The following is a 24614-nucleotide window of genomic DNA, read 5'->3' on the forward strand; positions in this document are numbered from 1 at the left end:
TGGACCGATCAATAGCAGAAAGCCCCCCAAAGCAGCAACGGTGGAAAAGGAACAGAGATATCGAGTCTTTTCTTTGCAGTGGGAAGGAAGGAAGCCCCCCAGCAGTGTGGCAGAGCACACACACTGCCCCCAGCCCAGGGACAGGGCCATTGCAAAGAGAGCCAGGTGAAATACTCCAAACTGTTAAGGAAATAAAGATCAAGAGCACAAGTTATTTCTTTCATTATTCCTATTGTGCTGTGTTCAGCTATACCATAAAAAAAAGACAGACAGCGAGGAGCCAGAAGAAATGTTTCGGTAAGAATTGAACACTTAAATATGTATTTTAGCACCTTCTGCAAACAGAGAAATCTCAGTTTCCGACAAAGGCTCCAGAGCATAGCTTGAGTCTCATTTGTCCCTAATATACTTGGAAAGAAGTCTGCAACTCCTCGGCCAATGATTTCTTGGTGTCCCATTGCCTTCCTTATTCACATCACACCTTCAAGGAGCAGTGACCGCCTTCGTAGCGCCCAGGGGCACAGCTCTCCTCCAAGAGTACACAGGTGCCTGCTCCCTGCTCAGACCCTCCTTGTCCTCAGCACACCGAGGGCTTCTTGTTGGGCTATGTACAAAAACCAGCAGCAGACAGTTGGCTGCTGAGACATGATGGACCAAACACACCCCACAAAGCAGCGAGAGGGCTGGACTTTGTTCACGTTGCATCTACCTGCGTGCAGGAGAGGATTTTGCTTTGCTAACAGCAGAAAAGTGCAAGGGCACTAGGAAGATGGGATCTGCATACAATACCACTGCGTTATTTTCTAATAATCTAAGGCAAGTCGCCAAGACTACGAACATTATGGAGTTTCTGCCACTGCAAATGAGAGACAGTAGCTCTCTGTAAGCTGGATAGTTTATCCTTAATTGGAATTTGTATGTAGTGCACTGCTCTCTCCCCCACATCTATAAATAAAGCTGGTGTTTTGGCAATTACTGATGTCTGCTGTCATCTCGCAAGGCTGGGTTTTTGATGAAGCATGTGGTGTTATAGGCTAATATTTCTCATTTCTATCGTTCTCTAATTCTATTTCTTTATGGAAATTGAGCTACAGTTTTATGCACAATGATTCTTTTAAATATTTTCCCCCCCTCTTCCTTCTTCCTTGCTGGAGAAATGGGAGGGGGCATGAGTGATGGGGAGAGATTTGGGTGAGTGTGCACCTTGGGGAAGGGAGAGGAAAACAAAGCTCTGGGCCCTGGGCTGGTCATGCAAGGGCCACAGCAGCATAGACAAGGACAAACACTACAGGAAGGCAGAGAAGTGCTTTGAATCTCAGCAAGTAGCACCTATCCATGACCTTGGACAGGGCTACAGCTGCACTGGTAAACATTATTTCCGATCGGTTTCTGCTCCTCTCTGAGTTTTGTTTGCGGCGTGATTTGCTTCTTGTTTCAGCTTAACCTTTCCCTCCCCTTCACCTTTCATTCTTCTGCTTCTTTTCCATCACTCCTTTTTCTCCCATAAATCTGACTGCTTGTGTATTCGTTTCCCTCTGTTCCATACGAACTTTCCTTCCACCTTAAAATTCACCTGTACTTTCCAAATCCTCTTCCCACTGAATCCCACTAGATCCCACTCCCATCAAAGTTACCTGCAACGCAACCCTCATCATCCTCTTCTCTTAAATGATTTTCCTCTGTCCCACACTCCTTTTCCTGTGTACCTGTCTATTTAGGCTGCCTTTAATTGCTTATTAACATCACAAACCCGCTCCAATTCCCACGTCAGCGCAGCCTCCCTGTGCTGCTAATAGGGGCTGAACAAGAAGCAGAAGCTTTGCACCTAGAGCTGATAACTGCTATTTAGAGCTGAGGGCACTCCAGAAACAACAGGACCAGGCCTGATGTTTCTGCATAGCTAATGCAATCAGCCCTGGCATAAAAAGAAATGCAGAATCACTGCCTTCTGCCGTACCAGGCCTCCAATGGACATATGTCTCAAGGATGCTGATAATCGGTAGTTTGAAAGGAATTAGCTGGCTTTTCATTCTCTCCCTCTTTCTATGTCTGCTTCATGAATTTTCTCTTGTGTTTAGTAGACCCATTTATAAAATATAGATTCCTATTGATTCCCAAGGAGAATGAACATTAATATACTCCAGTGTCCATCTGTTTTCTCCCCCGCACGGCAGAGAAAAGATTTATACGACTTTTCTGGGTATGCTGCTGACCTGCAATTGAGTCAACAATCAAGTCACACTAAATTAAACAAAGATATATTTCTTCTCCTGCCCTGTGGAGGAACGCAGCGCAAGTCTGCCCCTGGGGAACACACACGTCTCCTCCTTAAGGGTAAGGGAAGTCAAATTCATTTGGGTCAGAATGAAATCTGGACATGAACAAAGGTCAGCCTTGAAATTGGTCTGAGTCAGCTCACCTGCGCATCTGGATGCCATTTAGCAAAGGTGGGTCGGTGGCTTCAGGGTCTCAGAGCTAATGCTCAGCTGCATACATGCATGCACAAATACATAATATACATAAGCACCCATGCGTATACGTATACGTGTGAAGATACATATTTATTCCACCCATTTCTACAGATGCCCTTCATAATTAGCTGAACGATTCATCTTTAATAATGACCCGTATGCTGGTTTGCTTCCCCCAGGTTCAATAAGATACTGTGTCACAGAAAGAGCTTTGAAGACTGAGAAATGAAAGACGCCACAAAACTTCTCGAGATCAATTGCTGTAATTATTCTTTGAATAATTTTCCAGCCATTATTCAGGGCCGGTATTTACATGAAAGGCTACTTTCAGGCCAACCAGAAGAACTCCAGCTTCAGGATTTACAGCTTATTGTGTAAGAAAGATTTAGCATTGCACCCTTAGGAAATCCATCTGCAGATTGTTGTGAAGATAAAGAAAAATATAAGTTCCTTTAATCTGAATGTCCTTTATCTGCTACTCATTACTACTCAATACATTTTCCGGTAAGCCGGTGACAATGACAGACTCAATGGCTTACAACCACACCACTTCTTTTCCCTGTTTCCAGTGGTGACATTTACAAACTGCCAAGTACCCTGGACGTACGTCCTAGAAAGTAGATCTTCATCCTTTTTGCATTAATTCAGGGTTCAGAGTCTCAGTGCACTGCCAAGGGAAGGGATAACAAAAGGGACAGCGAAAGGTTCATACGCTCATAAATATGTGACAAGCAGTCTTGTCTTATTGCTCCTTTTAGCACGCTGTGCTGAAATTGATAGTGTAATATAGACTTTCTCCAACACACAGTGAAAGCCATCACCAGGGCGTTCGTTTTATCAGAGCTAATTTTTATGCTGACCAAAAAAAAAAAAATATATATATATATATATATATAGCTGTGAAAGGCAAAATGTGAGCTGTTTGCTGCAGCATTAATTTTAAACATCTGGAACGGGAAATAAAGATGCAGATGTTTTGTAATGAAGACAGGTTACAAGGAAAATAAAATATATTGTGTGTTGCCATTGCTCGTTAATATAAATTGACATCTGCTGAGTCTGGAGGTAAACTATGTTCTCCTGCCGTCCAGGCTGGAATAATACTCCATCTGCTGTGTTAATGCGGCTGAGCATCATTTGTCCCTTAAGTCACCCTTGATAAGTACAGACCTGGAAAGACCATTTGAGATGATAGGGAGGTTATAGATGGGACATACCTAAATATCTCCTTACACTGCAAGAAAAGCTACTGAAAAAATACTGGCTTTGGCTGTTTAAGCCATATTGGGAAATCTCTCATCCACACGCAGCTTTCACATTCAGACACTCGGAACATAATTCTGAATTTATTTCCAAAGGAGCTATTTAGTAGCAAACAGTTGGAAGCTACAGAAGTCCAAGAAAAAAAAAAAAATCTGCTCCAACCTATTACACTCTCCGGCGCGTAATGGGCACAATGAACCCAAGCGCTGATTTTTCACACATGGATGCAATTTCCACTAATTCCAGCATTATTTTTCCTTTGCAACCCCGAGTAAATTCATGGGCTGAAGCTTGTCAGCCATAAAAAAAGGGAATGAAACCAAAAAGTCGCCAGCTAGTTTGCCTATATCCACCAAATGTGAGCGTAGAGACACTTAAAATGGGAGAACCGAAGGAGCTACATGCTTTGTGCTTGAGACATTCCTTGCTCAGGGTGCTCCTGGCTGCAAGGACCTCAACTCAAGGGTCAGCCCAGCACCACCAGCATCCCACCGGGCACAGGGAGCAGGGCAACCCACAGAGGAGGCCTTGGGGAAGCACAGCCTTCCTTACTCCTTTCTGATATCCAAGCATTCCTTGTTTTTGGGAAATATCTCCAACACAGCCACACAGACCTGGTCCACAATCTGAAACACCGCGGTGGCTTTTTCCCTTCCTCGCTCGGTTTTCAAAATTGCTCTCTGATTGAATCCACGGGGATCGTGAAGTCAAGAAAATGCGTTCTGCATGCTGAAATACTAAAGCAAGGCTGCAGTGAGGACAGGACCGGCGCCGAGTTTGGTCGCATGTCAGACATTTCAAAACACGAGGAAAGCAAAAATGCTCAAGGCAACTCCTGGAATAAACCCACAGGGACCCAATGAGAAACTGCCACCAAATGAAAGCATTACGAGAAAACAGATGGGGAATAAGAGAGGAACATCAGAAAATCAAATGACATGTTTAAAAGGGCAAAACATCAATATCACCCAGAGAATTGATAAAATGTTTCATTTTAAAGGATGCTGTAAAGCAAAGAAATCATGAAATGCATTATGACTACAAAAAGGAAAGAATGCATCTACTGTTATAGATAGTTCCAGCATCCAAGAAATTAGATTGCCTTTTCAAGAGTGTGTCCATATACTTCTCTCTCCATATACACACACACCACATATGAAGATTAATGATTTTTTCCCCTTTTCTGAATCTTCAACTCTTAAAAACACTGTTTTCACGCTTGTACTAAAATTATCTTTGTGATGTAAAAATTAATCACTGATTACACAAATAATTGATTATCAAAAGCATTCACAGTACGCTTTGATCGATACATCTAAGATTTTAACAAAAGAATCATTCAACAAAAGTCTCCTTTTAATCCTTGACTTTTTACCATCATCTTCCTGCATTGCTCAGAACAGAACAATGGTGTAATCAGGAATAAGCTGCATTAAGGACCGACATTTTTTCTTGCCTCTCAACCATTCAATGGCTCCATCTTTTCTTTCTTTTTTTTTTTTTTTTTTTGATGAGTTCCATTTGTTTTCAAAGAGTAGATGGAAACGGAGATATGATTTTGGAATAATTGTGTGAAATCCATTGGTCACAGAGGAATAAAAAAAGAAAGAAAATCGCACCATTGTCTCTTTGAAACTCTTTTTCCAAGCTCTTGGGCTTTGATCCAAAGTGATTTTTGAGCACGGCGGTCTTGAAGGGATGTGTTTGTAGCGTACTCTGCCACAAACTCTACCACCTTGGAGAGAACTTCACCAAAGACGGCACAGAAAGAGCTTCCAAAGCCACCACCACTCATTTGCTACATGCATGTGCTACCAGGACACCAGGAATCTTTGAAGGATAGAGTGCAAAAACCTGAAGAGGACAGCCCTCCTACAGCACTGCCTAAGAAAGGGCCATCTGCCTTTCAGTTATGCGTTACACAAACGGGTAAATGAGCAGAAGAGCTGTTACAACACCCATCGTACATAAATTCATGCTCTCACTGCACCACGGTCTCTTAACTCCTCATGTTTGGATTCTGGTTCCCCTTTCATGCAAACGTTATGATCGAGTGCTCTCCATAGCGTAGCAAGGACTCCTCTAACAAGGCCCCATCACTGCGGATTTTGCATGGACAGTTCTGCTCGGGCTCTGTGCTGTGCACCCATGGGTGCTCTGACAACGATCCTGCACAGAGGGGACCTGAAAGCAAAACAAAGGAAACCTGCAGCCTGATGGTATGCAAGAAGCATAAGGCCTTTGCTGCTGCCCAGCCTGCCTGCCTGGGTCTCACCAGGAGCCGGAGGAGTGCCTTCTCGTTGCATAATAGATGAGATGTAAAACTAATTTTAAAACGAACTATTACCATGAAAGCGTTTCACTTTACCTCTGGATAAAGGCTGCTTTTCACATCCCTCCTGAGCTGCTGCAGAGCAGAGCTGAAAATCCCAGCCAATAATTCATAAAGAATGCATTAGAAGAGCTATGTACCTGCAGCTCTCATAAACACCTGTGTCAGATGCCCAGCGTTACCTTGCAGCTATCCATCATGTATTGAATCACAGACGAGCAATCATTGACCAACTGGTGCTCCCGCATCTGAGGTTGTCTGACAGCAGCACTGAAATCCTGTTTGCCTCTGAATTATTAAAATATGGAAAGTTCTAAATTGATTTACAAATGGGACGAGCTGTAAATCTCCACATACATGTGTGCATCTCTTGTTTAGGTTAAGATCGCATGGCAAAGACACAGGAGCACTGGAAATAAGATAATGAGGGATAGATTAGCGCTAGCAGAGCAAGTCAGGCACCCAAAGATGGGTCAACAGAAATCCACAATAAGAGAAGGAAATGACTGCTTGTTTGCTTATGGGAACACTATTAGGAACTCCATGTACCCTTTCCAAATTTCCCTTCCGTTGCATGCACATTTCTACATGTGCTCGCATCCCCATTCACCCCGTAGACTCAGGAGCTCAGAAATGAAAAGGGCACAGATTGAGCAGCACAGGCACAGTGTCTTGGCTCAAGGCAGCAGCACCTCATGCTGAAAGGATCCATTTCCAGCTCCCAGCCACTGCAGTCCCTCTATCTGTACACGCCTGACTGATATCCCGCATTATAGTGCTAAGAATTAATTTCAAAAGTACAATTCCAACATATAAGCTGTGCCGCTTGTTTTCAGATGCCATCATTTAGAGAATGTTCAAGGGAATTGTAAAACAGGATTCACTTTATGATGTGGATGAAGTTGGCACTGAATTCTAAACGAGCTGGATACTGCATGCTAAATTGTGTCAGCAACACCTCAGTGAACAGAAATATGAGCTTTTCTCTGTCTCCGAGACACCTCTCCTTGCGTGATACAGAGAGTGGCATCCTTATCAACTTAGACAGAGCAGACTAGATTTTATGACAAATCTGTCAGTTGTGTGGGGTTTGAGATACATTTCCATCTGGGTGTACTTAGCGGGTCTAACAGGGATGGAGTCTTTCAGATCTGTATTTTTCGGAGTTGTAGTTTGTGTAACGCATTAAAACTATCCGAAACATTATTTTTTTCCCCATTCCCTGTAGAAATCAGCATTCACTGGATCTCTCACAGCTAAGAGAGGCAGTTTCACAGTCCAATTTCCTTCTCGATTCATTGCAGAGTAAAGGTATCGTGCTCCTCTCACCTCGCACACCTGCTCTGTCAATGTTTCCTTCTATCAGCTGTGGCAATCACATAACAATATGAACCAGAAGGAAAGGCTGCAGTTCTGACCTTAAGAATTTCTGAAACAAGTGGTCACAAGTGAGGGAACAGAGCTGCAATAAACAACTTCTCATGGCCCAACCATGCCTCTCCCCCAGGTCCATACATCTCATAACCACAGACACACTCACGCAATCCAGGCAATCAGACACACAGGAAAACATGCAAATTATTGTATTTTCTGTATGGCAGTATATGCAATATTCCATATACTTAGGATAAGAAAGAGCACCAATGCTAAAAATATCCCTGGCGCTTGTGAATTAATCCTATGTTTACTCAAACCACTCTCCTTTCGGTGTCTCAGGATTGGTGCCCTGCTCAGCTGTGCAGAAGTAATCAAAATGGTACCTTGCATCCGTCAAAAGATCTGAGAGTACAGTCAGTGGTGACTTTTGAAGTTTGTGCATCCAGCCATGGAAAGAAATAGGTGATTGCATCTGGCATGAAAGTGATAGATTTTCTTAGGGAGACTTCAACCTGAAGTAGCAGGATTCAAGCAAATGATAAAAGCAGCATGCTTTCACTTTGTTTCACCTCTTCCTCTTCTCACTGCAGCTTGATAGACCAGACTAAGATGTGACATGCTTACATTTCACTACCATAGGCACACTCTCCACACAGTGTCATTTGGGCTTTATCCATCGTGGGGTAGAGTCTTAGAAGAACATACTTTATTATATCTCAATAAAAGGCAGCGCGGTCAAAATAGCAACTGCCAATTTGCAGGACAGTGTGGGTTCCAATCCGTCTGTTATTTATGTTATAATGGAAATGGGACGGAAGAAATGACAAATAAGCTTAGCAAATATGATGAGCATCCAGACGGGAAGGCATTATTAGCAAACATTCATTTAGCAGAGGCAACTACTGCTGCTACAGCCTGGGTACTGTGTTGGACAGAACATGAGCTTGGAACAGGAATACTTCGAATGAACACACAGAGAAGAAAAATGATGAAGGAAAATATCCCTGTCGCGGCTGCATATGGCAGTGAGCACTGTGCCAGGACTGGGATTCCTTCAGCCACCAAGAGAAGACAAGTGCTGCATCCAAACATCACGATTAACTCTTAGAACGTCCCTCCGGGATCCGACAAGAATTAGGAAAATGGGACTGCAGATCTTTGTATGAAGGAATGTATCATTTAAAACCAAGTGCACCCAGCCAGAGGCAAGCAGCTGCCCACTGCTGCTGCCCAGTCCGGACCAGGGGAGTAGAGGAAAGAACATTGCCTCTAAGGTTCCTCTGTGGTATGACCAGCAGCTGGGAAAACGGGGACACAGCCCCCAGCTGTTCCATCTGCCTTTCGAGACTCGTGCTTTTGAAGTTTACCTTTTGCACATGTACGTGGGCATGCACTTCCTCTCGTTCGTACCAGAAGCATTAGGGGAGGGACATGGACTAGCTTATACCTGATGGAACTCAAAAGGATTTGTGGTTGTTCCTCTTTCATCATGCAAAAAACCTTCTGTGGAGCCGTGGTGACCCAGCGTGCACGAGCACCAGCCCGCAGCAGGCGAGCTGTGGCTGCTGGTAGAGCAAAGCAGGAGGAGGGCTGACAGTTGGATGTGATGTCGTGATGAGAAGCACTGGGAGGGACCACGCTCAGCATTCCCCTGTGCAGCTCTGCTGACCTTCCCCAGCCAAGGGCAGCCCCTGTCCTCCTCCCTCCTTGTCCCCAGATTGATGGGCACGGCCGTGCACACAAAGCCTTCATCCCAAGTCCAATTCGGAATTCTGGTAACACCGTCTGCCCTTCATTTATATTCCTTCTCCTGTCAAAGTGACATTAACAAGCATAATCAGAGGGGGGCTTTGTGCCAATTAACAATTTCTCGTTAGCTTAATTAGGGGACACATGTTTTTAATCACAGCTAAGAATGTGGAGTGATTGAAGAATTGATTCGGAGCTTTTGAAAGCATCACTGTCAGTGTATGGAATTTAATTCGGCAGATGCAGTTAAAGAAAGGGAGCAAGGGCCTCAACTGACTTGGGCTAAATGAGCCTAATAGCGGGCTGGAGCACAAGGAACTGCAGTTACACAGACAATATTTCCCTATCATCACCCATGACAGTCTACTCTTAGTCTCTGAGACACTGAGAAACGTGTATAAAAACTCCACCACCACCACTTAGATCGGCATCCATCATTTTGCGGTACGAATACACAACAAACCTACGTGCTGCGCCTTCCCTGAGCAGGACATACTCCTCCCCAAGCTTTTCCTCTACACTTATCCCAACAAGATGGATCTCCTGTTCTCTGTAATTGAGAAATGACCCGCATAAGTGCAATAAATGACCTGGATGACAAATATATTTTTGGTGGGCATCACAGACCATTAGTCAGGCAAGTAGCCTTCCCTTACATGGATCCTTGCGAGGCCAATTCGCATTTTCCAGTCGCAAGCATTGGAGCTGAACAAAGTCAGCACCAGCAGTCCCAGCCCTCATCCCTCGCTGGAGCACATCCCACAGCCATGCAGTGCTTTGCTGCACTTAGTGCTTCCTTCTTGCAGCCCTTTGTGGCTGCAGGTTTTCACTGCTTTAGAAGCCACCCCTCCACCCAAAGCCCTTGGCACAGGGCAGGGAGCCTCAGAGAAGCACCATGAATCCTACACGGTTATGTTTACCGTGCTAATACTAGGCCACTTGATCTGAGCAGGTACTTTGGGATAGCTTCTGTGCCTGCCCTCTTTTTCTTCCCCTTAAGAAAAGCCATCAAGTGGAACTATTTCATCTTAAGTCGGCACTAAAATTGGATGTTAAATTTTGTGAAATACGGTGTTTTCTGCGCAGGCACAAAGTCTCTGTTGGCTGCTGGGCTTAGTAGCTCTCAGGGTAAGGGAAGAGCAGCTGTGTTTTCCTCCTCCCTCCCCTGCTCCAAAATAGGAGTTTGAAAATTAACGTCCTCAATTCAGATGATTTTTATCTGCAAGCATTCGGGAAGCAACAAGCACAAACTTGGCAGAGCTTTCCTTTAGTTGCGTTTTGTCATCTTTTTCTTACCCTGCCTTCGGAAAAAAAGATGGGAATATCACATACTTCAGCATCCGCACAGTGTGAGAAATGATGACATTTACTGGCAATAGTATATATACAAATAAAGGCCTCAAGGTCTTTGATAGCCGCTACAGTATTTATGCAAGTGCTAAAACGAGTCGTTTCAAGCAACAGAAACATATGAAACAAGAACCTGACAGCGTGGCCTTAACAAAAAGAGGTTACTCCTAATGCAGCTGGGTCAGCAGATCCGAAGCTGCCCCTACATCATCTCCGCAGAGCACACATCTGTAACCAGAAACCAACTTCTCTAACCTGGTCTTCTGCTTCATTGGCCGTGTCACTGCCTCCTCTACAGGGAGGAGGAGATTAAATGGCTGCCTAGCTCTAAATGCACCTGAAAACGAATTATGCTACAGACTTCCCTTGCCTCGACCTTGCGCTGGCACTCAGTCTTACCACTATCACTTGGTACCATTCTGCATGGACGCTTTAAATGACCTCACACATTTTTGGGAGACAGATGCTCAAGGACCCACAGCTTTGATAAGAGCCTTCCTTGCCCCAAGCTACGGCCAGGTCTGATGCTTTAGTGCCCCTCATTCTGCACCCACAAGACCATTCCTCCGTCAGGAAATGGAGCCCAGAAGCTCTGCTCTGGAGGATGTCTCATCCACCACATTCATCCATCAGACTTTGGAGAGTCACAAGTTTTACTTTCTTTCACATCAGCCGCCCCTAATGAATTTCCTGATCAGGTTTCAGGCACGGGGCACTGCGGTAACAAATTCTGGTTGACTGCAAATCATCTCAGAGCTTCTTGTCACGGGATTGTATGCACCTTGTTAAAGCACCGTTGCCTCAAAATGGGATCAAGTCATCTAAAAAGCGCATGGAGTTCACAGTTTACTAAATGTGCATAACATACCTCGTTTCTTCCCTTGATATTATTATTTTTTTGAATATTCTCCTTCTCCCCACCCAAATATAATAAGCATTGTGAAAAGGTTAAGGTCAGAAACAGATGGATTCTCTACGTTAGTAGACTGGAAATATTCAAAGGATGAAATCAGCACAGCCGAAGCCAGCTCTAATAGCTTTCATCTGTTATGTTTGCCTTCCCTCGCTAATCTAATGCCCATGTTTTTGTAGAAGAGGAGTTAAACAACTTTTTTTTTTTTTTCTTTCCAGACTTATGAGTAATATGTAGCAAATCTGGAAGATCATTCATGCAAACAGTAGCTTTCCAATTCTCAGAAGCATTCATCTTAAATAAAAATTGTATGTGGGATTTTTCAGAAATGTCGGAGCCCTCATGTAAACGCAGCTATTGATTTCATCTTTAGAGCAGCAATGTAAGATATATATGCAGTGTCAAAGTTGCCGCTAATGAAACTTATCTTTCCCTACTCAGTATTCCGCTTATTTTCCTCTACATAGAAACCGAGGGAAGTTGAAAATTATGCTGCAGTACAAGTAGGTGATGTATTACAAAAGATAATCATATTTTACAAAGCATCATTCATCCTGAGAGATCCCAAACTGCTTGTGAAATATTTGCATAGCCACGCATTTTCTAATGCAGTGGCAAAATAAAAGGCAAAAAAAAAAAAGAAGAGAATACGAGAATTTCTCAGTGCCTACATAGAAGTGCTCTCCAGCACTGCTCTGGAGAGCTTTGGGCAGGAGCTCTCCTCCAGGGAGAGGACCTTCATTGCACGACACTGCGAAGGTTTAAATACATCGAGAGAGAGCCCCAGTTTTTGTGGACATGTGTAACATTGCACAGATGCAGTGTGTTTCCTTACCCCTAAAGGCGAGGTGAGCCCGTCCTACTGAGGGGTAATCCTTACTTCCAGCAGAACGACATCTCCCAGATCTGCTGATTAACCCAACCGCCTTTGTGTTCCAGGCTCTTTTCTCCTTCCTATCTATCCATGTAGAGCCAACTTTTCAAAGTCAGACCGATGATATATTACAGCAGACAGTTGCATTTAATACAGCATCATGATCTCTGAACGTCTTTGTCACCCACGCAATGCCATTGCTCCGGCAATATTGATGGATGCTTCCCTGAGGCAGCACTGAAACAGCCCAGGAACCCCTCCGATGGGGGCAGAGCAGTTTATGGGGCGATCAATCCGTGGGCAGACATCCTCAGCAGTGGGCTGAGATCCCCAGGCCTGGGGGCACAGCACACAGCGGGCACAGCACACAGCCTGGGGGGGGGGGGACACTGGCACTCCTCCTTTTTCTATTAGCCACGGGTCAACAGCATCAGCTGGAGAAGAGAGAGCCCTTTGGAAGCACACACGCAGCGTTTAACCACCTTCTGCCACCTGGAGAGGTAATGTCCCTCCGATCTGTTTCAGGTTCTACATTATTGTGTTTCACGCAGACGTCTGAGTGCAGCCTACGGTAAAAGCTATAGCACTTCTCAGCTCCTTTCTGCAAGGCAGACAAAACTCCTGGGAAGGTCAGGGAAGTAGAATCGCAGACCTCCTGCAGGCATCTATCTGAAGTAAATCAAAGACCTTCAGCCACAAACACGGAGCGCACAAAGGCTCCAGCCCAGCAAGGTCACTGCAGGTGACCCTCTTCCCACTGCTTTCCAGAGCCAGCGGTCACCTCAGGACCTGCTCTACGAGAACAGCTTTTCCCAGGCTGGGTTGCTCAGCTCACCCACCCCACGAGAAATATCCCTCCAGCTTCACCCTCAGTGACCCCGTTCCATAACAGCTCAACTGCAGCAATTTGGACCCACCTGCAGGCATGGCTCCGCAGCAATTACCATGAGGATTCCATAAATCGTACAAATTGTCACGATTAATTGGGAACAGTAACTTTAAGCACCTGCAGTTTGGAAAAACAAACAAGCAGTAAATTAGGGAAGCTTACAACTCATGCCCGAGTCACTGCTCCCATGCCATTTTTCTTCATTATTATTATCAGCGAGGTTTTTTGGTTTTTTGGAAAACCCGTGATGCTAACCAGAGCTATATACAGACACGACTTCGAATGGCATCATCATTATCAGTAGAGTTCAGAGGATGTGGCCAAGATGGGTCTATGGTCTAATGGCCAGTTGGTCTATCAATGCCGGTCAAGGGGAAACAATGCACTTGGGGGGGAAATTAGAGAGAATTATCTGTTATTGTGGGGCTGGGATGTCAGCTGGGCCTGCAACAACAGCATCGGTGGGCCACCAGCCTTACGATGGGCTGAAACTCACTGGGAGAGGCACAGCTCTTAAAAACATTGGACATAATAATGTTTACAAGGAATGAAATTCGTTCAAATATTTGTAGAACGTGAAGTAATTACCACAAAGATTAAGAAAAAGAGGGAAATTATTAAACAAATAAAATGACGATAAACAAACACAGTTCCTAAGAAATGAAAGGATTATGGCAAAGCGTGCCTGTGAAAATTGATAAAAAGCCTTATTCATAATTTCCTCTCCATCCATTAGGAGCTAGTCATGCGGAGAAATTATTAGGAGCTGTAATATTTCAACCTGTGTTTTTAAATAGTCACTCAAATTAATGCAAAGCAGATGGAACGGACCATATTTTCCTAAATTACGCACATTAAAATTTGGAATTGGAAGTTTTTGAGCTCGAAGACTACAGCGTAGCACAGGTCCCAGCCCCGTGCAATCCCTGCAGCCACGGGCTGAGCGCAGCTCCTCGCACGGAGCGTGGCATAGGCACGATGGAACTGCTGCCAGGATGTAAGGAAAGGATGGGAGGAGACAGCTGGGCTGCGAGCACAGGGCTCCTTCACACCGCAGCAGGGCCAACAAACCACTCCTCCCCGACGCCGGTCTGCTCCCTCCCCATCACAGCACCCAGCAGCCGTGCCGAGAGATGGATGGAGGCTTATGCAAACTGCTGCTGGTGTCTGGAGAGCAACTGAGCACATGAGCGTGCACCTATGCACCACGCGAGGGGTGGGATGCATGGCTTCCTATGGGAAGCGCAGCTGAGTTTGGATGGTTTCAGTGTGCAAACACTTCTGCTGCTCCGCTGGGGTCATGCCAATGTCATTGCACCACCCTGCGCACCAAGAGGTTCCAAAACCGTGCTGGGTACTAAGCCTGGTGCATAGCATCGGCGTGCAAAGCAGACAGCTTAATGGTCATCAGTATTACTACATCTGGGAGAGGGGTGCAACATGGCACCGTTCTCTGCAGCAGTTATCAGTTATTTGGCAGCTTTGGTTTGGACTAGGCGAGAGGGGAGTTGTTCTTCCCTGCATTTCTAAACACTTTATGATCACAAACTCAAAATTTCTGTTCTGCTTCCAATGTTGCTGGGCTTGTTTTGTGACGGGTGGAATCACCGTGCTTACACACCAAGGCGGTGAGCACTGCTTGGTGATAGATGGAGACATGCACCGTGGAAAACAGGAACAGCGGTGGGGGACAGGGCTGAAAGCAAACAAGCCTGGAGGGACACACGAGGTCTCCAATGAAAAGCAGACTTGAACACGCCACAGTATTTCCTACTGTTTCTATCAGAAACCCCAGACAGACCCCCTCTGAATGTTCAGAATTCACTGGAGATCGCCGTGAGAGCAGAGCCTTATCAGCAGGGACAGGTGTGTTTGTCACTACAGTGCTGCTCCGTGAATTGTATCTCAGTAGTTCACCTTTTTCCTGAACTGATGTAAATATCTCCCCGTTAATCTAATGGCTCTTAGTTTAGCATTCTTTTCGGAGGGATAACTGCTTTTCTCTAGTTTCGAATCCAGTATAGCTCTTCCTGCCTGTTGGGCCGGTTTTGATTTTATTGCTTCTGCATCTGTGCACATTCACTTCTGCAACGGAGGGAAAAGCTCCGCTCCCGCGGAGGGTCGGGCACAGCAGCCCTTGGGACAGGCTCCTCCAGGGCACCGCTGTGCTCACTGCACCAAACCTCAGGCTCCATCTCGAAATACCATCCTCCTGGCAACGCAATGTTTTTCTGCACGAGTCTGGGCTGCGGGCAGGCGGTGGCAGCGCGGCTTCCTGACCCGTTTGCAGCTGCTTGGAGAAGCTCTGATGTGAGCAGGTTGGGCAGTTTGGCTGCGTTCGGAACAGAGCCCGAGTTCAACCCCGAGTTAATCCCGCAGCCTGCAGCCAGCAGCCAGCGAGTCCCCTCTGCCGGGATAAATCCGCGGGCACGGAGCCAGCGGAGCTGCGACAGCGCACACTGACTGCGAATCTGCTCGGCTGTTTCCAAATAAATACCAAAACCCGCAGACAGAAGGCTGGCTACGTGAGCGCCGAGAGGGAGGGAGGCTGCACGCGGATAAATCTGGAGGAAAGCGCGAGGTCTGCAGGGGTTTTTGATGGATTACGTTGCATGTTTGAACATAATACACATTAAGGCTGGAGACACTGATGCCTCGGATGGTGTGAAATTCCATCTAACGTGGGTTGTTTGCCTGACACAAACATGTTTAGCACGAGATGGAACAAAGGCGAGAAAATCACAGCAGTTTTTGAGTGATGCTTGAAAAATTGTTTGCTTCCCCCACCGCCCCCCTCCTGCCCCTTTAAAAATGCTTTTTTTTTTTTTTTTTCCCTCCTCTAACCCCCATACCTCTCCCCCCTTTTCTGGTAATGGCTTAGTAAATAATTCAGAGAAAAAAAAACAAGAACCAGAACTCAGCGTAATAAAAATGATGTCTCTATCTGCTGTTGAGGCGCATCGTGCCACTTAAGTAAGACAGATGGGAGGATATGCTGTACTTTGCTTAGTAAACTGCATTGAGAGAAACTGAATAAGCCTGAAATTAGAGCAGAGGGTGAGATGGGGGGAGGTAGCGGTACAGCGTTGCCTGACAAAGATGCAGGGAGAAGTAATTTACTCTGAAATGACAGTTTGAAGGGGGAAGAAAAATAAACACACAGGAGGGAGCTTAGACTCATTAGCAGCCCAGCCCCAGTATTTCATCATTAATAATAATAAAGAACCCGGCTGAACTCACAACAACACTCAAGTCGCTGGGTCTCCATTTTTAGTCCACACATAATAACTGGCGGTGCTGTGGGAAGGTGGATGAGGAATGGGTCGGCCGTGGGGTGGGAGGCGTGGGGTGGGAGCAGAGTTGATGTACGTGGGGCCAAGGCATGAGAGCTGCAGAATGACTGTCTGTAATGTGTCCTGAGCACACAAAGCCAGCCCGGGTATGGCAGCAGGGCTGTTCCACCGCTTGAACTCTGCATTGTGAATATTCCCCTTAATGTGAAGTATGTTCTTTAGGCACTGGGAAAGGCAGGAGTGGAGACAAAGGGAAATCGCAGCGATGGTTCGTGTGCCATGGAGGGGCCTGCAAAATGGCTTAAAAAGAGAAAAAAACCCGAGGGATCTGTTTGATCCAATCTGAATTTAAGGACTAGGGTTGGTCAAAATATCACTTCTTCCATTCAGTGTTCAAAGTATTTCTCTCGCTTAGAAATCTCCCTGCTGAAATACGTTTTCCATTTCGCCTTCTCCACATCCCCCCGGGCTGCGGTCTCCTCAGCCCTGTGCACTGCACACGTGCTGCCCTGGATCAGTATTTCAGTGGGAGAGCAGCCAGGAAAAAGGAGGATGTGAAGGGTGTTTATGCCTCAGTAAATGGCCTTTTTTCCACAGCCAGTAATGAGCCAGTATCTCAGGAGGACAGCGTGCTATTTTTATCACGAAGGTCCTGTGCCCCTTTTCTCTGAATTATTGCCCTCGTTCTGCAGTGGTAAAGTATATCTCCCTGGTTCAGTTGCGGGAAGAGCGGGCAGTTCCAATGGCCAACGATCACCTAGAGCTGGAAGTACATTTTTGGTCAAGCGTCAGACACAATGTGCCAAGCAATTCTGACAATCTAAACACTTATTTTGGTTCCAAAATGGAAGCAGAGCTGCTCAGAAGAGTCAGACTTTGATTTGAAGCATGGAAAATTTGGCTCTCGGTATAACTCAGTCTCAGGCCTTCAGTGTTTATTTTGCTTCCACTGGAAACCAAATAGAGCCTCACCCCCTCCCAGAAAGTTCCACACAGCTTTAAGGTTGAAGTGTAATTTATAAATATTGATTGTGTGCTTGAGGCTCAGTCTTGGAAGGTGCTGAGTACACACACACCGTACTGATGCCCTTTGGACAGCCTCAGGGGAATGACACTTGATAAATGCACAATACTGTTATTCTAGTAACAAGAAGTGCTCAGAACTGTTATTATAATGTCCTTTCAGACACAAGTGCAGATTTGTTTTGGAAACATACATATAATGGAAGCTGCAAGGTAGAGGCTCAATACATTAATTATGCCTCAGCATGAGAGCTTTGACAGATTATGGGCAGACTAATTAAATGTCTTTAATTAAAATACACGGTCCTCGCAAAACTCAGACGGGAGATGGAAGAGGCGGCTCTGCTAAGGTTGGAAATGACCTTAATGAAGTCATCCAGAACCAAATGAAGCCCAGTGTCTTCACTGCGTTCTGCATCAGCAGATCATCAAGATCTTATGTGCCCAGCGGGGTTTGGACAGCTGACTGGCAGATCTGGCACGGCAGGAGTGAAAGAGACGGGGCCAGGAAGGAGCTGCCTCATCTCCTGACTCGCCTCCATCCCACTGAACTCAGGGAACTCAGCCCTGTTCCTGCCATGCCGTGCAACAGCCCTGACATGTGGCATGGAGAGCACGAGCCCGGCGCTTAATGAGCTGCAAGGTTTCTTCTGTGCAGATGCAACTTGAAAAAGTCTGTTTATAATTCCAGAAAACCGCACCATTGAAGATCCTGAACACAAAAAAATGGGAAATGCTTTTGGTTTTTAGAGAAGCTTCTGGTTTTCCCTTCTTTGTTCTGTGCAAGGATGCACAACATTGGGTTGTAAAGACTAAATATCAATTTATGTTCTATCATGAAAACCTTGGCTTTCAGACTCTTTCTATAGGTTCAACTGAATCTTCTCAACCATGTTACGGTTTATATTTACATAAATTACCATATGAAACTTGTTAATATTTCCTGAATATTCTTTTTCATAGTGCTATTAGACAAGGTTCTGCGCTTTTGTTTGGGACTCAATGTCAGCAAATCAGAATTCATGACTGTGATCAGTTAGGAACACAGCAAAATAATTTATTCCCTAACATACAGCCTGGGTGTCAAATAATCTGTCCTGAGAAATGCTACCTAAAATCAGCAGAATTTTATCATGCAAATTACAGGAAGTGTTGGCATTGGGAACAGCAGGAAGTTCCTGATTCACTGTCATTTACTCATTAAATGAGATCAGACTTGCTTCATGGAAGGCACTGTGCTGGGAACATGCTCTGGTGTCAGGTTTTGACAGGATGTCCAATAGTAGGATAGGCCAAGAGGAATTTCACCTAAAACAGCGTGTTGATGGATTTCTCCTTCTATAGCATCATTCCCTGCCAGTTATCGTTCTGCCTATGAGTTACGCAGTAGGTTCTGTATCTCTCCATTGCAGGAAGAGGTCTTAAGAGTCTGCCTGGATCATAGCTGAAGAGATGCTCAGCAGGCTCTGTATGCCAGCCCTGGAGCTGGGGTTTTGGGGAAGGATGGCACAGCATCCCACCTGCTCCCAGTGCTGGGCTGGGATGGGTTCAAATCACCAAATCCCATCGGGTCTTGGCCTGTCACAGAACGCAGGACCCAGACACTATTTCTGTGGACTAAACCCTGGGATCTTGTCTTTGCTGCTAAGAGATTTACCTTGGAATGTAAACTTCTTGAGGTAAAAAAAAAAAAAAGCACAGTGAGGACAGTCATATTTGTTTTGCGGTGAGAGCAGCACTATATTCTTCGCATCGTTGATCTTGGCAAGTTGGCCAGGAAATGAAAGATTCACTTCAGATGATATCTGTGCTCCCGATGGCTGTTATCAGCTCCCGACTGATACAGCATGTGAAGCTGAACACTGGTCTTGGAGGACACTGCTGCTGGGCAGCTTTGCATGTGAGATAGATGAAAGCTCACAGCTGCCTGGCCCAGGAGGAACCCTGGGCTGAAGGCTGTGGCCAAGCACATACCAATGGGAATATTCTCCCTGCACTCAAGAGCAGCCCTGTTTTCACGCTTTTCATGGAAAACAGAGGGAACTCCCTGAATGATCAACTGCTCTTTAGCAGTACATTCCTTCCTGTAACACCTGGGTAGGACAGCAAATCCACACTGCAGATGTTTAATGACAAGGGATGAAATTAGATTCCACCCACAACTGAGTTTAATTTCTCTGAGGACCATGAATCTGCCATTGGAAGGGGTGCTCACGGGAGTGGATGACAGCGCTTACTCAGGGAAGTGATGTATTTGTGTGGTCCTGTTAATTCAGGTCTTTCTCTTCTTCTGCAGATGAAAAACACACAGGGTTTTCCAAGGCTAGCCCGTGTTTTAAAGTTAATGGACCTCACACTCAAGCCCTAGCAATAAAGACTCCTCCTCTTTCAGTCTCTGTTCATGTGAAATTTGTTTTTCATGCATTAGATGTTCCTTGGGCGGGACAGGGAATCCCTGGTGAACACAGGAAAGAGCTGGAGCGAAAGCAGTGTCAGTTTGTCCCCATAGTTTGCTCCTTATTTCTTTAATGAGCACCCAGCTCAGAATGCACCATGCTTGTATTCACCCTGACACCGTATCACTGCCTTCCCTGGACAGAAGGACTGTCCTGAAGGGTAGAAAACATAGCAGGGACAAAGCAAGCCCATGGAGCCGTACAGAGCTTCAGCCGGGCAGGGATCCAGCACCTTACGACAGCTCTGGAGCCATAGCTGATGGGATCTCAGGCATCCAACGTGCTCTGTCCCTGGAGCAGCATCAGTCTTTAATCCTGTCTCTTTGAAGCATTCGTGCTATGGGCAGAGCTGGTGGAGCGGAGGGATGCCGTCAGTCACCGGTGGTCCTGCAGCAGAAGGATTACACGCTCGCCCTGCGTGCAGCTAGCAGAGTGGGATGCTCGAGGCAGATGAAAGCATTTTCAGTGCTTCAGAAAGTAGCAGATAGAAGTGATAAATATGAGTATATTATTTTTCCATCTTTTTCTACTTCATTTCCGCTGTCAAAGATACTGATCTAAAGCTTCTAACGCTTGACTTTCCCCCCTTCCTGGACTAGCGGTGCTGCAGAGTTCTTCTCACCCCTTCATTCACAACACTAAGCTAGGAAACTTGAAAAGTCTAGCTTTCAGGGTTTAAGTTTCAAAGGGATCACAATGAAAGGTACTAATTGACCTCACAGTGATAAACCAGGCTAAAACACAGAGTGCACTACGGCTCTTACATTGATGAGATTCTAGCTTCAAACTCACACTGATTCTGAACTCCTCTGAGCTGATAGGTAGACGTGTGGCAACACCCAACCGTTTAAGTTGCTTGTTTGCTTACTTTGTTTTATAAAACTGTTCTCTTCCCAATCCAGGACCTCTGGGAGAGCTGAGAGCCTGCTGCCCTTTCTTTTGCTGGATGTTTTCACTTCTTGTTAACTCCTTCTTCCCAATTTGCCATTTCACCCTGCTCGCATTGCAACAAGGGAGAGCTGAAGATAAGCAAAATAGGCCCAAATCCCATAAAGGAGAGGTGATGACATCACCTACCATCTGGAGCCTGTGGTCTTCCAAAGAGGAAGCTCAAAACTAATTAAAAATATGCTGTGTCGTGAAGACTAAACTGCCAGCAGGACCGAGAATAAATCGGACATCATTAGACTTTCATTTCTCTGCAGCATCTTCCAGTAATTTTGGCTTTATGAAGCAAACAGTTTGTGACAGGGAGGAAAGCCGATATAACGGGAAAAGGTTGCAGCAAGTCATGTAGCTCTGAGAGCTCAGAGTAAGAGCCCCCATCTCTCAAGATTATTTTATTGACTTCCATCTGCCACCTTTGGACAGGTGCAAACCTTGCAGTCACATTCTATTCTCTTGACAGCAGGGAAATACGTCGCGCCATCAAAAATCTCTCATTATTTAAGGCACCTCTACAGTGCCTGACCCCTCCTGCCATGCTCACGCACACTCCAAACCCTTCTCTCACTTTCCTTTTAGACTCCAAACCCATCTACCCTACGTACAAACAGCCAGCAGCAGAAAGCAGCAGCCTCTCTACCGCTCTTAATACAGACAAGAACAGAACCATGCTGTAAGTTTCATTTCAGCGACAATCTATCTATAAAACATCACACCCAGGCAGCAAAAGCTAGTGACCTTCAAGGCTACTAAATGGACTTTTTGTTTTAATTCCAGCTCAGACCAAGATGTATCATGGTGGTAATTACTCTCCAAGCTCCCCTCCATGCGGTACGCTGCCTCGCTGCCTGGTAAGGTCAGAAGGCTCATTGTCAACAAACCTGCTAATGGCAATCACACTAAAGGCAATTTCTCTTCCAGGGTCCATCACTCTATTAATGAACCTATAAGCTAAAGAACAGCAGTTTCCATGATTTATAGACATTTCCTTGCCTGTTAGAGGCCTATCAGCTCCGGAAAATAATTTCATCTTGCCAGACTGGATGGGATGAAGATGGGAATCTACCTTGCCAAAGCTGTTTTCTTTCCCCAAATGGACTTCCCATGATATTAGAATAACAAATGGAAACTAGACTGTGTTTTTACTGATAAATCCAGCAAGTAGGCACATCCGCATGCTGAGGGAGCCTCCATCTCCGTCTGCCATTCGAGTTGCTGAGGCTCATCTCAATGGAACTACTGAGCTATTTTTGCACCAGAGGTCTCCGGGTTGCAATCAGCGACTCCATTTTTTCAGTCACTTATCATCTGCAGTGTTGATTCCCCATCGATTTCTATCTGTACATAGCCTTTAAAAGCCATTAAAGTGAGGCTCAAATAGTAGGCTTTCAAACTCCTAAATAGGAGCTAAGGTCAAGAGTAACTTTTGGCCAAGTGCAAGAATTGTGGAGTAGCATGCAAAGCTGCCCTCTCTTGCCTTAAAACATCTCTTAAGAAAGCAAAAGAAAATGGAGTGCTTCCTCAGGTCACCGACAAGTCTGCAGGATGCAGCTCCGGAAGGCTGTCTCTTGGCTTTCTTAACCTCCATGGATTCCTTAAAGATCTTTTGGTAATATATTATAAGACATTAGGGAGACTTGTTTCCTGTTTTATCGCAGAAGTTGTGATTTTTGTCTGGTTTCTCTCATTTTCCCATCCTTAAATAGTGATTCTTATTGCTCAATGTAGAGGCAATCAGTTTATCACAGGGAGGAACACTGAGTCACAGCACGTGACAGAAACTCTCATGTCCTCATGTTGAAATTGGCCGTAACCTCATCAAAGCTTTTCAGGAGAGCTGATGAAAAGTGCTAATAGGAACGAGGTATTTAAATTGATGACTCAGTCAGGATTATTCAAAGTGACGCACTGAAATTTGTTTTTCTTAGATGTTTGAGCCCCTTTGAGGCCACAGAGGACGAGAACAAACAACAGAGATGAGAGAAGTGGAAATTCTGCATGGCATTGCGTTTTCACCTCTGGAAAGCTCAGTTTTACCTACCCACGAGTGAATAGGACTCTCACTCCAAGGACTTTGCTGGGTTTTAAGAGCTTTTCTTCTCCTGATGATAGCATTGTTTGAAAACAGACGCATGGAGCATTATTTTCTCTCCTTCCCTTAGCCCAGCCCTCGCTGCTGAGAAGCCCCTGTCCCAGGAGCAGTGGTGACATTGGGGTCTGGAGAAAAGGGCAGTGGGATGGGGCCAGGGCAGTGCCTGCCTGCAGCTAACTGTGCACATCCACGTGGGAAGCACTGCAATGAGAGGTTCTGCTGCTTCAGTTTCTCCCACTTCACCCAGACAGTTCCCAGCTTGGGAGGTTCTTCTGAAAACAGGTCCCACCTCTACGAATTTGTGCCATTTGTGGGCTGTATTAATCAGACTACCCTCCTTCTGTAATTTATGGTTGGGGATAATCATGAATATCTAAAAAGAAAAGTGTTTTATTTTCAAAGGAAAGTGAGCAATTCATAAAACATTATACGTTGACGTGTTCTGGAGAATATAAAGGGGCTCACTGCTCTGATTCAGACCCTATTTGCATAATTTTTCCTTCTCTCACCACAGGTAAATCACGGTTAAATATTGAAGCATTCATCACCTGTGCATTTGTGAGCCAGACTTTACATGAGCATAAAAGGGAGGGCCACGCTTTCTCAAGCACATGCATCAAACTACAGAAATATTTTGGCACCTGTCTAGCTCTGCGCTCACAAAATTAAGCAAGCTTTGGGCATAAACACCTCTCTTTGGAGGAAATTCACCCTGGAGTTATTTTTCACATGGCTCCTAAGGAAGGTCTCAAAGCAAAGCTCACGTCCGCCCGATGTGATGCATGGACCTCCATTTCCCACTGAGAAAGCTCACAGAAATGAATATGAAATAAAACAGAGTTTGGATGTTCAGTCATCCACAGCAGAGCCCCTGCTCGGTACACTGACCTGTTGCTATCCAACTTTATTGCTCTGTAACGTGGAGACATTTAATTTGTATTGGAATTACTGACTCCGTCCTCAGCTACCTGAAAGTGAGGGGACTTCACACCAGGTGCTGACATGGAGATCCAATCTCATTGGACTGAATTCCTGTTCAGCACCTCGACAATATTCAGAAGACAGCTGATTAAAACAATGTCTGTTTTATAAATTAGAAGCCTTCAGACTGAAGCAATGAAGATGTGGCAATGAAATGCGTACAGTGCCCACTCTTATTTCAACCCAAAACTATAACTGAGGGGCAAATAAATAAGTAAAAAGGAGAAGCATTACTGTTTGTCACGTAACATCAAACGCTTCCCCTTGTCTCATCTTCCATTTTCCCTTCTGTTGTCCTAATAAATAAAATAATACTTTGGGGATTTGGATTTACAAACAAACCATCTCTGTATTTGGCCATATCTTCTATAGCGACGCGGGAGGAAGGTTCTGTTACTCAATAACTAACTGTACACAGAAAATGCATACAAATTATTGCAGCTGTCGCTATCACAACTTAGGAGTAAATGCAGATGGCATGAAATAATATTCACAAACAGCTAATAGAATTTTAATGGCTTTAGAAAGAAAATAAAATGAAAGACAGTGTATTTACTTGCGATACAAAGGGAATTTATAGTGTGCCAGTGCAAGTAACGAATCACT

At 45.2% G+C, this 24614-nt stretch overlaps 1 protein-coding gene across 3 annotated transcripts in view; it reads right to left on the reverse strand.

Moving 5' to 3' along the window:
- PLXNA2 (plexin A2) overlaps positions 1-24614 on the reverse strand; it is a 351337-nt gene that overhangs the window by 199313 nt on the left and 127410 nt on the right. For all 3 annotated transcript variants that reach the window (XM_021377558.1, XM_021377559.1, XM_021377560.1), the window contains one exon: positions 13247-13335. The gene's annotated coding sequence lies outside the window, so the exon portion shown is untranslated. The remainder of the gene's footprint in view (positions 1-13246; positions 13336-24614) is intronic.

The sequence above is a fragment of the Numida meleagris genome, chromosome 25 (genome assembly GCF_002078875.1).
Source record: "Numida meleagris isolate 19003 breed g44 Domestic line chromosome 25, NumMel1.0, whole genome shotgun sequence".
NCBI classification, from domain to species: Eukaryota; Metazoa; Chordata; class Aves; order Galliformes; family Numididae; genus Numida; species Numida meleagris.